Genomic DNA, 14,496 nt, shown 5'->3' on the forward strand with positions numbered 1-14,496 from the left:
CAGTTGTGGTTTTAAGAACGCAGAAATATGGCAGCGCCATAGCTCAGGCGGTTAGTCGCCGGGTTACCACCGCGACTGCCCGGTTCTGGTCAAGTGGGATTTGTGGTGGACAAAGCGGCGCTGTGGCGGGTTTTCTCCGAGTACTTCGGTTTCTCCTGCAAATCTTCATTCCACCAAATTCTCCATCATCATAATCACCCGGGGCAGGTACAGTAGGCCAATTAGTGGCCGCCGTGCCGAGTGGACCCAGCTGGACTCCACCCCCTACTAGCGAATTTTTAAGAACGCAGAAATTATTTCTTTGTAATATTAAAAGTGTCTGTCACGGTAGCCGAGTGGTTTAAGGCATGTACTGTCTTCGCTCGCTCGGAAGTCGGGATCGTGGGTTCAGATCCCACACAAGGCATAGATGTATGTGTTTATTCTGTGTTTGTGCTGTCCTGTGTTTAGGTAGAGGCCTTGCGACCGGCTGAGCCCTCGCTCAAGGAGTCCTACCGCCTGTGAAATGGTCAAAATGAAAAAAAAGAAAAACAGAAAAACAACCTCGACACCGTAATGTATAGGAGGAACGGATTAAGTAAAGTAAACATTAAAATTTAAACAGTAGCAATGAGTCAGATGTTTGTATGTGGAATACATTGTACACAAGTTTTTACGGAACTTCGCATGTACTAATTTAATGTATTTCTTTTGTTGCAGGTAACGTCTGCACCCGTATGTGGGGACATACGAACATTTTGTACTCTCACCAGTTTAAGGGTCGGTAAGTGTCAGGTCATAACCCTCAATGTCTGTTTGACAGTAGTGAGTCACAGTTCATTCCAAACTGCGATTTAACGCAGTGTAGCCTAGTAGATAACTGTCAGCTTTTCGGGAGAGCTTGCTGGCTTCATATTTGGAGCAGGAAGAACAGCTGTTTCCTAACGTTAGTCACTCTACCAGAATACAGCAACCTTCATAATCATTGTTGTGAGAAGCTTACATGCTTCAGCCCGCTTTCTCAGGCTAGTGGGGTGGGACCAAGTCCCTTGTACTGCGGCCACTTCTGGCCTATTGTACCAGCCCCAGATGATAGGTGAGGGTGATTGTGGAGCAATTGGTGGAATGAAGATTGGCAGAGGAAACCGAAGTACTCGCAGAAAACCTGCCCCAGTGCCACTCTGTCCACCACAAATCGCACTTGACTAGACCCTGGATCGAACCCGGGCCGCCGCGATGAGAAACCAGCGACTAAGCGCTTGAGCCATGGCGCGGCCCTTTTCCTGTCTTACTTAAAGTTCTTTTTCTACTATTATTATTATGGCTCTACAGCCTTGACCGCTTTTTCAGTTTCTTAATCCTATAATCAGTCGGTAAGACTCCTTTGACGGGGGATCAGCCTGTGGCAAGGTCCCTACCTACACACAGGACAGCACGAACACAGAATAAACGCACACAAACACCCATGCCTTGAGTGGGATTCGAACCCACGATCCCAGTGCCCGAGCGAGCGAAGACTGCTCGTGCCTCAGACCGCGCGTCCACTGCCATTGGCATCTCCCTTACTGTGGCCTTCCTAATCCAGTCAGACACCTAAATCTCCTTGCCACATTCACCTAACTTAATTTTCTTTCTCACGCTCACTAGAGGTTCTTCATCTAGTCCACCCTGTCACCTAACTTTTCCGCCTTCAGCCCCGCATTCATCTCACTTCGCTTACACTTCTCACGGCGACCAATGTTAATATTGCAGTCTTCTTGGATTAGACGCCGTGTAGTCGGGTAGATACTAGCATTTCGAAGGAATCTGCTATCTCCGTACTCAGGCTTGAAGAAGGAGACCGATTGCTCCGAAATGTTGGTGTTTATCTACCGAAGTACATGGCGTCGCATCTCAGAAAACAACATTCGTCACCTAAACGCTTTGTGAAATCTCACCTAAAGTACAGAATTACTGGGTTTTTGGACTTTTTCCATCGTCCGGTATTCTACAGGATATAAAACACCACATTTCGGAAACTAGTACTCTTTCCGCCCTCACGTGAGATCGTGAAGACACCTACTCAGTTGGGCCCCTTAGAAAGAGCTAACCTCAATCTGTGAACTTCTGTTTTCGCAATTACATAGACCTGCGCGTTCCAAAATATTTCCCAACGTCCGCCAAGTCTGTTTTCTGTTACCAAACCGGCAGTCCGATTCCAAAAGATCCCGTATGGCCAAAGCCGGTTTCTAAACCGGTTGTCAGCTTGTTTTCAGGGAACTTCTCTCATGAGGAGGCCTGACAGCCACTTTACCTGTTTCCCAGAGTTCGAACTCAGTCTCACGTCAAGTGAATTGAAAGTGCCACACGATAGGTCAGGGTTTGCGTCTGATTATCACTTGAAACTTGCGAACAGACTGGCCCGCAATGCCCGGAAATGGGGGGGGGCTGCAACGAGATTTGCCTGTCGCGTCAGTCAGCAATAGTAGCAGAGTGAGGAATAGGGGGTTGTGCTATCTTGTAGGGTGTCAAGAGAAGGTTGCAGTGGTGGGGCTGCAGATCATTCTGTCGGTCCGGTGACAACGTCGCGGCGCTAACGAGGGCGTCCTGCACATCACTCGAGAGATGAGCTTTACGACCCGGCGTGCCTAATCTCCGGAAGTGTGTGTGGCGTGGATGAATCGAAACTGCAGGTCTACCTTCTGTTTTGTATGGGTTTGAAATCTACGAGCCGGGATAGCGCAGTCGGTATAGCAACTCTCTACGGTCTAGAGGTCGGAGTTCGAGTTCTGGTATGGACAAGATTTTTATTTTCTCCACGTCGCCCAAACCGGTTCTGGGGCCCACTTAGCCTGCTATCCAGTGGGTATCGGGGGTAAAGAGGCTAGANGGGACAAGATTTTTGTTTTCTCCACGACGTCCAAACCGGTTCTGGGGCCCACCTAGCCTGCTATCCAGTGGGTGTCGGGGGTAAAGAGGCTAGAGCATAAAGCTTACCACTCAATTGCAACTAGTGTCTAGGGTCAATAATACGTGGATCTGTACATCTACTCCACCTTACGTCTTCATGGCGTGATGCCATGCACAGGGAGAACTTTACGTTATGGATGTGAAGTCTGGCCTGTCACCGTAAGGCCTGACTGTAAATGCGGGTGCTTGGGGGTAAAATGGCTATCTATGGACCCGATGTTGTGAGAAGGGGGATCAGATAGGCGCGGCGTGTGGCATGGGAATGGTGCTCTATATAATGAAGTTATTCGGTAAATATTTTTATCTAAATATGTTTAAGGACGAGACAACTCGTTACACCCCGACGAAGATTGAAGGATATTGAAACTGCTGTAGAATATTGGAGTGTGAAGGGGACTATACTGACAGTCTGAGCCGAAACGTCCTTCATCGCCTTCATTAACCACACGGGCGTTCCCTATTGGTTAGCATCCTGCTCTCGTTCGTATCTATCCAATCACGGCTTCACCTCCGATACACTGTCTAATGCGTGGGCTATATAACAGCTGTTGAGCCCCTTCCGAAGTCATTGAATCTGGAGATGGAAACTGCAGTGTTGGTCGAAACTTTGGAAAACCTTCAACTGTCGAAGCTGTCTAGCGCCGAAAGCCGAACATTTAATTGCCAGCCTCGAAAACTAAGTCATTTGCTCTTGGTTTTCTTTTCAGACTTCGGAATTGTAGATATTGCCTTCTGTCGAAACATCATTAAACTTCTATAGGACTGCATGGAGTCATATACCAGGAGGTAGTGCGGTGCATAGCCATTGCTGTTGAAACCCCCACGCCCAGCACCCAGAGTGATTAGGCAGTGCTGGGCGCATGCGATTGACGCGTCGTTTTCCTGCCAGGGGATTCCTAATAAATTAGATCCATTAGCAGCCGAGCACGCGGCGAGCTAGTTGTCTGGTGGGACAAGTCTCACGCAGCCATATTGTACTACAGGACTCTGAGGCTACGAAATGGCGCTCACTCTCAACTGCGGGGCGTGCAGAGTGACTGGACGCCTGGCTTCTTGTGTCTTGGCACTGAAATCTGTTGCTAGAACAACCTGGAGTTGAGTTACGTTTCCTCTATGAAAAATCCACGCTTAATGAAAACCAGGATTAGTGAAACGCAAGATTAATGAAATCCAACGTTAACGTAAATTTTACCTAGCGTAACCTGTGCCGCGTTATTTAAACAAGAGTAATTAAACCCGTGATTTTTTTAATGAGAATACTAATTAAAACTGAAGATGAATGAAACAAGGTTAGTGGGACCACAGGATAATGAAACCTAATATTAATGAAATCCAAGATAAATGGCATATACTGAATTCATGAAACCCAAGACTGGTGGTATCGAATATTAATGAAACCGTAGATTAACAATAAAAAAAAGATATACATTTTAAACATTTATAAAATATCAATTTGAAATTTCAAGCAACTGTCATAATTTGCGAAAATTTCAATTACTCACCCCCCCTCCCCTCACCCCACAAAAATCAGACATTTCAAAGTGGTCAGATTATTCAGAAGTATGAAATTTAAGGAAAATAAAAAAGCCGAATGTTTTCATATATTTCTCATGTTTAAGTATTTGCACAGTTATAACAAAACGAAATATTTACTGAAGTATTCATGTCTTGGGAAATATTGAAAATTTTCATAAGTTTGAAAGAGTTTATGACAATTTTCGAGTAATAAAAAAAGTTGAATATTTTCGGATATGTCAGAGATTCTAATATCGTGTATAATTTCAAAAGTTTAAAATTTTCGAAAATATGCTATATATTCAGATGTTCGGAAATTGCAGTTGCAGCTGAAGGAGAACCGTGTGTGCATTGAATTCCCACCTGCATACGTCACTATCTGACAATAACTCAGTCTCATTTCGTTGTACAAGGATTATACACGTCCCGTATCCCAGAAGCCAGTGAACTTTTTGTCCTTTGGTAACGGCTTCTAACAGTGGGGATTCTTCAACTGCACCGACGGAGTCAGCTGACTAAGGTCAAAGCAAATGTCAAAGTCAAAGATACTTTACGATTGGCGGTTTACCGCCCATCAATTCGTCTTGGCGTCAAGCCCCTTGACAGTCATGACCAGAGATTTTTTTTTCAACTGAACCCTTACGGTCATAGTCCTTATGTAACATCATCTCTGACTGGAAGATGGGGTTGTCTCTTATGAATGTGCTTGGCCTTTCGCCAAGTGTGCATATCTCACGTATAGCATGCTATTGAAAATTCTTCCTTTTGCGCTCTGTCAGTACAGGCTTTGCAGAACAGATCATCATACGTATCTTATGCTACAACGGAAACTCAGTCACGTGAACGGCCGTAAGCTTGACCACCGCCAAGTTTAAGCCTCTCCAATTTTTAGCTGACTAAGCTCTCAACTTCATCCTGCTTAGAACCTTTCGGCACGGATCACGTAGAAAACATAAGTACTTCTATTCTTATAGTTCAACTTTTGTGCGGCGCGGACCACAGAAAACGTCGTTTTCAGCAGTTCCTCTATTGTTGTAGTTCAACTGTTGCTTGTTAAGGATCTGCTTCTTAGCAACTGCTTTTGTATTGTTTGTTTCGCGATCGGTGGATAGAAACGGGTCTGTATGCAACAGTGCATTATACTAGTCCTCATCGCCCTGAGAAAGCGGTCCATATATTTTCCACTGGCCGAACTATGTGAAAATAAGCTAGCGAAGTTGTCAGTAAGCGATGAAACCAAATTCTGGAAATAGTACATTGCATTAATGTTAAAGCCAGCCAGTACTGAATAAATGAAGAGTGGTGGAAGGGATATCCTTTCTGATGTGACAGGATTGCGGAGGACCTCTTGGCAGGCTGTCTCCTATGTCGGACTTCCCGATCATTCACGCGGTCAATTAACACACGTGCATTTTCAATTCGTGGTGATTGGTTCATTAGGGCGTTCCGCCACTCAGTGGCCACGCGGCCGGCAGGAAGGTGTGACAGTGCAACGGACTAAGATTGATGCATCACGAGTGGCCACTGAATGCCACAGTAGCCCTACCACACACATGCAGCTTGTCAGGTATCTCATGTGTGACTCCAACCGGAACAAGAGGCGTAATGGAGACGCATAAATACGAGACAAGGTAGAAAAGTTGCGCACTGCACGTCTGAGAGTGGTTTTCCTGCATATTCAGGAGGTCCTGAGTTGAACCTTGATCACGAGATCGGGTAACCCTGACTGAGGTGTTTCATAGTTTTCTTCTGTACCGTGAGGAAATTTCAGAGGTACCCCCCCACATAGTAGACCATTACCGCTCCCCTAGCTATGCCTTCCAACCCCTCAATATTTGACGGAATATAATCCGATCGGCTGACAACGTTAATTATTCCAGAAATAAATAACTAATGGTGACAGGTATGCTCCTCTGCAGTTGCATTCGCATACATACTCTGGCGTATAGACCTTTGTCTGTAAACAGCAGCCGTTGATAGGTAACGCCCGCACCTTACGCGCACTCAACAATAGAACAACAGGGTTATGCAACCAGGTTCTAAGCAACATACCCGTAAACACACCTCTGCGGTGTTTTGTGTTCGGTCCCTCTAAATTGGTTATAAGGAAAAGAATTAGGTATCCAGTTCAGTTGAGGGTTAGCAGTTCAGTTGAGCTCTGAAAAGGAGGCTAAGAGGCGATGGCGTTATATATCAGATGGCAGTCGAGAAGATTCTGCACGGGCGGCCGCGACAAGAAGACCTGAGCGCCGTAAGATGAAGAATCCCCACTGTTAGAATCCTTTGCCAGGAAACGTCTAGTTAAGTCTGAGAAGACTTTGTGTGTTCTGGTGATTCATAAAGTGTGAAGATCAGTGATAGCGCTGTAGTTAATCATAGTTCTGAATTGTATGTAGAAGTGGTCAATGAATCCATTCTCCAATCCAAACCCCATCTATAATGGTCTCTAAATCACTACAATATTCTCGTTCTCAGTCTTTCCTTTATTTGCACGAGTAATCTTGAGCTTCTTAAGCTGCTTGTTACTGCTTTTTTAAACCGTTCTGAAACGTTCTGAAATATACCTGAAGCTCTTAAGTGAATAACTTGGAACTGTATGCTTCACATTTGTGACTCTCATCTATTCGACCTTAGGCAGTATTATATCGAATCGTTAAATATTTAATATATTAATTCCATTATATCCGGAGGCATTTCTTCCAGACTCATTGTGGGAATTGTAACATATCGTTTCCTGCTAAACATTTCCGAGGCAAGTGTATACATACTTTCATTAACGCCATTGATACTAGAATTGCACTGTACCTCACCATTTTTACATTATTCGGATTTTATATGAATCTCCAGCTTCAAGTTCACCATCCCTCATTCAATAGGCTTTCATAGGTAATGAACATGATGCCCTCCTTTCCCCTAAGGAAAAGCAAATTTACAGATGATGAGCATGATGCCCACCTTTCCCCTAAGGTAAAGCAAATTTACAGATGATGAGCATGATGCCCACATTTCCCCTAAGGAAAAGCAAATTTACAGATGATGAGCATGATGTCCATCTTTCCCCTAAGGAAATACAAATTTGCAGACGAGCATGATGCCCACCTTTCCCCTAAGGAAAAGCATATTCACAGATGATGAGCATGATGCCCACCTTTCCCCTAAGGAAATTCAAATTTACAGATTATGAGCATAATGCCCACCTTTCCCCTACGGAAGAGCAAATTTACAGATGATGAGCATGATGCCAAGCAAATTTACAGATGATGAGCATGATGCCCACGTTTCCCCGAAAGAAATGCACTCTTGTGGTATTGGTGGGTCTCAAGAGTGGCGGTGTTGTGAGCCCCAGAGGAAGCAAGGAAATACTTCCCAGTATCGGGAGAGAAGAGTATCAGCAGCTGATACCGGCTGCCAGTTCTGAACCCGTCCCCTCTTCCTCTGCCGTTAATCTAATCAGGTACACTTAGCGGGATTGGTCCGGCCCTGAATTATTCGTACCCAGCAGCAGCAGGAGTGGGTGGAGGGGGATCACTGGCGCTGCTGTGCATTCCGTCCATTGAGGCTCAGGGAACAGAAACAAAGAAAATGCGATAGCTCATCGAGCAGTTCTGTCAATAATGGAGAGCCAGCCGGAAAGTAAAGCTGCGACACGAAGAAATGCTTTTCGTTATCTCCCTGGCAACTTTTCGTCCGTCGTCCTCACGCCAGGTGTTTATGTTTCGTAGTGACGTCACGGTTCGATTACCCGACCCGTAAGCTCGATTTTATGGGGTTTACTTCTTGTTTGCTGTAGACGTAACCTCCTACCAGTCAAATTTAAATACAACAACGGCTCTTTGCTGGTTCATTTAAGTGCCACCGGGCTGTATAATTTCAGCAACTATTATGAAGCGGTTTGTTTTCTTCAGTACTGAAAAAAAAAAGCAGGGGCGTGAAGCTGGCCACACACCTCCAGCTAGTGCCGAGGTAACAGAAATGTGGATCTATACATCCACTCCCCCATACGCCATCATGGCGTAGTGCTTAATTCGTTGAGCACAGGAACAGCTTTGCTTTTCGTCAAGCTTCGGTAACCTTGTGGACGGGGAAGGCGGATAACATGACTCCATGGTATTATGTTCTGCAATACTCCGATTCGATTTGTCATCTCGCAGAGAAATCTTTGAGTGTACAAAGGAAGCCGCGATGGCTCAGTCGGTATAGAGTCTGTGCTGCGACGTAGGAGGGCCCTACGTGTCTACCAGACTTCCCGGTGTCACATCTCAGAAGAGATAAGTATTAAGGAGTCAGTGTTTCATTTCCTAACTGTCCGGAGGTAGGGACTAGCTCTGTCGATTGGTACTAATTGAGAAGGCTTTTAACCTGAGGACGGAGTCAAAATCCAGCCTCTGAAACGTTATGTTTAGACAGGACGATGGATAATGTCCAGAAACTCAACAATTTTATTAATATACCATTGTGACGGACTTTCAGATCTTACTGCTTTGTGGAGGTACTTCTGTGTACAGACATATAGAGCCCGTGTGCTCTCACAATTTTGGGCTGCAGCTCCAACGCATCCCCTAGTCCCGCCACCCTCAGAACGAAAAGAAACACTTGAAACCAGCTGTTGCACAATAAACAACCGGAACGGCCGAGTCTAAATGACAATACAAAGCTCACCGAACAGGTGCCATAAAGCGGCCCGTTTGTTCTTGTGCTCTCTTGCACAGTTCATATTGTTGCCACTGCAGAAATCCTGAAAGTCATTCTGATGGTTTCCTTCAAACGCGGATGGAACTCGCGATGTATGGACACACGGGTAGTACAGCGACTGCTCGAGGTTGCAGAACCGAGAGAACTCTGCATGCGTTGTGTACACCCATGTTAGGTGGGTCCCTTGTCACCACGACATGGCGCGTCCTCAGGTCCCGAAAGGAGGAGACAGTCTCCAGATAGGAAGGGTGGCTGCGAATATATTGAATAAGCAGTCTAGGACAGCCGAAAAGGGTGGTCCTCCAGGTTGAACGATGGGCGTGAGGCTAACAAATCACCATAAAAATAAGCTTGTTACGAAAGATCAGAAGAAGCCTCGGACCTGGAGACACTCCTTAGATAAACGACATAAACGAAAGAAAATGGATATGAGATTTGGTTCTTGTAATGTTAAAAATATATCTTAGAGAAATAGGGTGGGAGGGTATGGACTGAATTGATCTGGCTCACGATAGGGACCAGTGGAGGGCTCTTGTGAACACGGTAATGAACCTTCGGGAAATTCTTGAGTACATATACACAAGGAGATTGTTGCTATGTACCTGTTGTGCTTATACGTAAAATTGTAAGTGTTCTGCGTGTAAGATGTGTGTGTGTATGTGTGGAGGTAGATTAGAATACCTCTGCTATAGCTCAGAAAGTCGTATAAGGCGACAAAAAAGAAACGGGAGTGCCTGAGGTGTAACTGTGCCACTGTTTCACTGGGTGATATAAGTACAGGAATCTGGTCTTCCAAGTTGGGGGTTGGTTGTTGCTAAATCCAAAGAAGTGGAAACCGAATACAATCTGGCGGAATCTTGTGAAGGCTTTGGTTTTAAAAGGGTTGTTTTGCCAATGATGATCGTCCAGAAAACCGAAATTAACGGCCGTGGGGATTTCGTTGCGCTGACCACGCGACATCCTCTATCCGCAAAAGTTGACGCTAACTTCGCCGACAGGCGGCGGTCCCTCTGTCGGTATAGTTCGCTTGCGGACTAAAGCCACGGAGTTTTTTCTTGTTGATATGTGCATGTGTGTTTGACAATAGTTAGGAATATTTGACGAGGACAGACCGTATGGGCAGGGCTATTGTAAGACGATTTGGATGATAAATTATAGTATTTTCGAAATGATCACATGTACGAACATGGAAAATTTTGAAAAGAGCATGGAACTCATAAAAATTATCAAGAGATGTTCGATGTTTGCTCCATTGGTTACTCTGCAAACGTCATTGCCGTATTCTAGTGCTTCTTGTGTACGTCGCGGCTGTCTCTCATCGACGTTGGCTACGCCCTGTGAAATTTGCTCTTGAAGGGACTGTGGCACCGGAGGTTGGTATATCTGGCCTCTCATATTCCCTTATAGGTAGAAGTGACACGGAGTGAGGTCGGGGACGTAGGGGGTCAAATAATTGGTCCTGTTCGTCCTAACCAAGTGTTTTGGCAGTTAAGACGCCATTTTCTTTTGATAGTGATAGGAGTGCCACTCGCGGCTGATACTGTGTTGCCAACGAAAAGCTAAATGTGTCCCACCTGCGGCTGGGTCTACCAAGAAAACTCTTCACTTGAGTCGTTCTGCGGTCAAAATTTTATAAGCCAGTGTCTCCCTCCGCCGGTTACATCATCTTTGGTTCAGGTATATTATCAGTATTACGGGATAGCTCAGTGAGAATAGTGACTGGACTGCAGGCTGGGGGACCGGCGAGTCAGGTCCAGTTCTTGGAACGTGCAGACTCCATAGCGCACAGACCTCCTCCTGGGCCCATCCAGTCTGATATGCAGTGGATATATCGCTATTCTTTCCCTGGCAGTACAGCGGGCGGAGCGTGAAGCTAACCACATGCTTCCATCTAATACCTACATTAAGAATACGTGTACCTGTACCCACACTGCCCCTCCATCTTCATAGCACTGTGATAAATTAAGCACAGGGACAACGTTTCCGTTTGGTGGAAACTGCACATCTGAACCTGCTCGTTACATGTTTGTTGCTTCACCCTTCTTGCTGGAGTACATAGGTAAACGTAAAGTTGTCCCTCTGCTTAAGTTATCAGGAAGCCATGATGGCGAAGGGGGGAGTGCGAATTCTTAACCACGGCACTAGATGGAGGTGAGTTGTCAGTTGCGCCCTCGATGTCCGTTGAATAGGATGCTGAGTGGGCCCCAGAGCCGCTCCGGTCTCGAGTGAAATCGGTGCCCTTACAGGGAATCGATTCCCGATTGTTCTGCTCTTAGTACTTTAGCGTATTCACTGTACTCTCTGAGATATGCCGTAATATTGGTAATGTGATTGGACGAAGGGAGGTGTGACGGGAGGAATTAGAAATTGTGTACAAGATTTAGATCGACAACGCTTGAAGGGAAGACGTCTTCCTGGGAGACCAGGGTGTAGATGGAAATTTTGCGTGAGAACACGAACTGTGTGTATTAACATGAGCTGTGTCCTGCGTTCAGACGGGAATGTTAATGGAATCTGTTATGGACGCAGGTTTCTTTGTATCTCTGAGACGAGTCCCTCGTCGTTTCATGTGAGAGATTTGACTCAAAGAAAAATCTGAGAGAGACGAGAGCAAGAAGTGTCGGCGAGTACAAAGGTGTGCTTTATACCGAGAGAGGCGGAGAGAGCCCGTGTTGAGTGGGTAGAGAGGGAAGATCTGTCTATACTGCGGCCCGTGTATCTTGGCTTCACGCTGCGCACATGATCAGAACATTCTGGAATGTGACGCCGTGTAGCTTGACAGGTATCAGGGTTTCGGAGGAATCTCTCGCCTGCATCTCGAAGTTAGCGTATGTGACTTTATATCTTTAGTACTTTGGCGTATAGACCCAATACCAAGCAGTGACTTTGTAAACAGCTGCCGTTGTTCGGTAACGCCCCCCAGCGTACACGCACGCGACAATAAAAGAATGGTGAATTCTACGTAGTCCACGCCGCGACTGGTGCTATGCAACAGCGCGGTAAACGCACCTCTACAACAATAGAGGGGCTGTGTTTTCTCCAACCTCCTGTCACTTCATCTCTCTTCGGTCCAAATATTCCCCTGAGCACCCTGTCCTCAAACATCTTATTCTGTGTTCCTGCCTTAATATCAGAGCCCAAGCTTCACACCTGTACAGAACCACAGGAAAATTTATAGTTTTGTATATTCTAATTTTTACGTTTTCTGACGGCGCTATGAAAGGCAATACAGAATTTTATTTTTACCCTCAACGTTTATCTTTAAGTTAAAAATGAGGGAATTTAAGTAATGGATATGAAAGTTACAAAGTTTCTCTTTGTGTGTGCCGTGTTAGATAATGGAGATTCTTCACCGTTCCGTAACTTCTGGCAACGTCGTATGGCGTAATTCATACGCGTGAACTTGTTCACCTTCTTTGTTAATTTTGCATGAGCGCTAACGTGAATTTTGAACTGAAGTTCAGTAAGTTTGGTGCCTAACGCGGTGCAAGGGCCAAGAAGGCCCACCCCTAATACATTCACAACAGTTCAGCAGACCCTGGTTCCGGGGGCTATTTCTGTGCGGGCCAGACGGTACGGCTGTCTCCTCACGTCACAGCACTTTTCCATGCGTAACCGTTCACAGTTCTTCCTTACGAGTACGTCGCTGTAGGCCCAAGTCACGGAAGTGAACAATGTTGAAGGTACATCTACCTTCAGTAGACAACCTTACGGGAAAAAAAATTCCCGTGCGTTTAACGAGATCTCCCGTATTTAGGTACTGGTTCCCGTCGTGTGCAGAAAATAAAAATTCCAGGAACTTAATAGTCATGACGTAACGGTTACGTCACTAATGAAACACCATAGAAGTGTTTCTGACAGTTAACACTAGGGGCTCTTCGTACTTGCAATCCGACTGCAACATCCGGTATTGAAAAAAATACTGTTTTCAAGAAGCTCTTTTAAATAAGATTTTTTGCTCCATGAAAATAGCAGACTATTTCTGGCAGAGTCAGTACCGTCTGTAACCAGCGCGTGCAGCTATCTAACGCAGTACTGTGTTCCCATGATGTCACACAGAATCATTACCATTGTATTGTATGTAGAGCCTATGTGTTATAGAAATAGTGATGAACTGGCAGTTATAAACATTATCCGGCGAATGTATGTGATATCTTGCTGGTGATATCATAACCGCCGGTTATTATTTGCAGTTTCGGGATTATTAAATTGTACCGTAACATACGAGTATATGTTCTTGCATGTACTTATATATACATATAAACAGGTAAAGTTGTCCCTGTGTTTAATTAATTAATTACTTAATCACTATGCCATGAGAACGTATGGAAGAGTGAATATATAGATCCACTTATTCCTGGTCTCGGCACTAGTCGGAAGTGTGTGGTCTTCTGATTATCTAGAGAAAATGTGGGATCCTCGACGTCTCACAATCCTATGGTCTTCCACGGACTGTTATAGGGATAGCTTTACCTTTTTGTTATATGTCTGGTTATTTTCCTAGTATTTTGAATGGATGGTGAGTTACGTAGTTACACGGGCCGCCCCATAGCTAAAGCCCGGGTTCGATCCCTTGTCTGGTCAAGTGGGATTTGTGGAGGACAAAGTGGCGCTGGGGCAGGTTTTCTCCGAGTACTTCGGTTTTCCCTGTCAATCTTCATTCCATCAATTGCTCCACAATCACCCTCACCTAACATCTGGGGCTGGGACAGTAGGCCAGAAGCGGCCGCAGTACAAGGGACTTAGTCCCACCCCACTAGCAATAAAAAAAATACGTAGTTACACGTCATCTACTGGAAGGAGTGTTACGTCATCATTAGAAAGTTACCCGAGAGTCTATAAAACGTACATGCTCTTGGGAAACTCAGACGTGACTTACGCGGGACTTTTCTTCCGTAAGGTTGCCTGTGCGAGGTATGACGTAACGTGGGGTGCGTTCAGGTAGCTCGCGTCTCGCCATTGTTTCCGCCTAGAACAGAGAGCTGCGTCATCGAATACATCTGTAGCTCTTCTCATCACAGCCGCCTATAAATTACCCGGCTGGAACTGCCAAGATACTTTGACCTGACTACAGTACTGCTTTGGGGTTAACTTAAAAGACTCCTAAGTCCCAGGTCGCCGCAGCGCTTTTCCACCGAAAGAAATTTACGGTTGCCATCTCGAAATTAAACCCGTTTGTCATTTGTTTTCTTGGGGCCCTAGCGGAGAGAAAAAGCACCGCAGCGGGAAATGTCAGAATGATCTGGACCACCTGGAGATTCTCCCCACTCGGGGCATATCACAGCCCTCCCTCCTCTTCCACCTTATCAACATGTCAGCTGTATTAAGATTACAAACGCCGGCCTCATTACTCAAGGCTGT

The 14,496-nt window shown here is 45.5% G+C and overlaps 1 protein-coding gene and 1 long non-coding RNA gene across 8 annotated transcripts in view; both read left to right on the plus strand.

Moving 5' to 3' along the window:
* The window catches only part of LOC111874916 (homeobox protein extradenticle), a 592,846-nt gene that overhangs the window by 312,400 nt on the left and 265,950 nt on the right, over window positions 1–14,496 (plus strand). The gene's annotated exons all lie outside the window — the stretch shown is intronic.
* Window positions 698–14,496, plus strand: part of LOC117283128 — a 120,570-nt gene continuing 106,771 nt past the window's right edge. Inside the window, exon 1 of the long non-coding RNA XR_004514143.1 lies at window positions 698–763. This is a non-coding gene — a long non-coding RNA (uncharacterized LOC117283128). The remainder of the gene's footprint in view (window positions 764–14,496) is intronic.

The sequence above is a fragment of the Cryptotermes secundus genome, unplaced genomic scaffold (genome assembly GCF_002891405.2).
Source record: "Cryptotermes secundus unplaced genomic scaffold, Csec_1.0 scaffold595, whole genome shotgun sequence".
In the NCBI taxonomy this organism is placed as follows: Eukaryota; Metazoa; Arthropoda; class Insecta; order Blattodea; family Kalotermitidae; genus Cryptotermes; species Cryptotermes secundus.